Genomic DNA, 968 nt, shown 5'->3' with positions numbered 1-968 from the left:
GCATGTTAATTTACTTATAATTCAAATAATTACAATAAAAATTGAGATCCTTCACGTCGGGTTTTTTAAAAGCGACGAAATTTTGTCAAAAAGATTAACAAAACGTTAAAGTTGTAAAAATGGAATATGTAATGGTTAAAGTGATATAAATGTCTCAATTAAAATCAGAACATATCATTAGCTAATATCTCTTATCTAGCTGAATGTTCATTATGTGTAAAATTTAGTCTAAGTGTAAAGTTTCTAAGCACACCTCTCCAAGCCGCCACTTTGAATTTCGATCAGTTTCTCTATTCATTGCTCAGAGCTCGACCACTCGCTTACATAAAACATGCACCTAATGGACGAAATATAAAAGAACTAATTGATACATTACTCGATTCTTACGTGTGTTAGAAAGGGGTTAAAAATATTTTCATTTTCGTTTTGCTTTCTCTGTGATAAGAGAAGTTGATATCGTCGATATCTTTCACTTAACGCCGGTGAATATAGGATCCGCATAAAAGTAATAAAAAGGCAATACGTGTTATTAGTAAATAGTAATAACTGTAGCGATCGCATTAGGATGGGCTATAAAGAGGTTGCTGGCACAAAAAAAAGAAAAAAAATCTATAACAAGTCTATAATATGCTATAATGTGTAATTCCTGTTTATAGCTATTCTCTGCAATGGGTAATATTGCATGATAGCTAGTTAGTGGATATAGACTAGATAATATTGATGAGATTTTCGCAAATATAAAAAAAATATATATACAGTATTTATTTGTCCAGTGTTACAGTTACAAAATCTAATTTCTAAGCAATGGGAAAAGTATGGAAAAATACAGAATCTTATTTCCTCATATATGCAAAGAGATAATTTGTCTAAGTATTTTTTTTCTTTCAAAATGTGCCCCGTAAGAGATCATCATTTTAAATAAGGTCGATGGACAAAACTATAGACAGATGTATAGACATGTGCGTATG

Source organism: Penaeus monodon, chromosome 29 (assembly GCF_015228065.2).
Source record: "Penaeus monodon isolate SGIC_2016 chromosome 29, NSTDA_Pmon_1, whole genome shotgun sequence".
Lineage (NCBI taxonomy): Eukaryota > Metazoa > Arthropoda > Malacostraca > Decapoda > Penaeidae > Penaeus > Penaeus monodon.
This window is presented reverse-complemented; position numbering follows the sequence as displayed.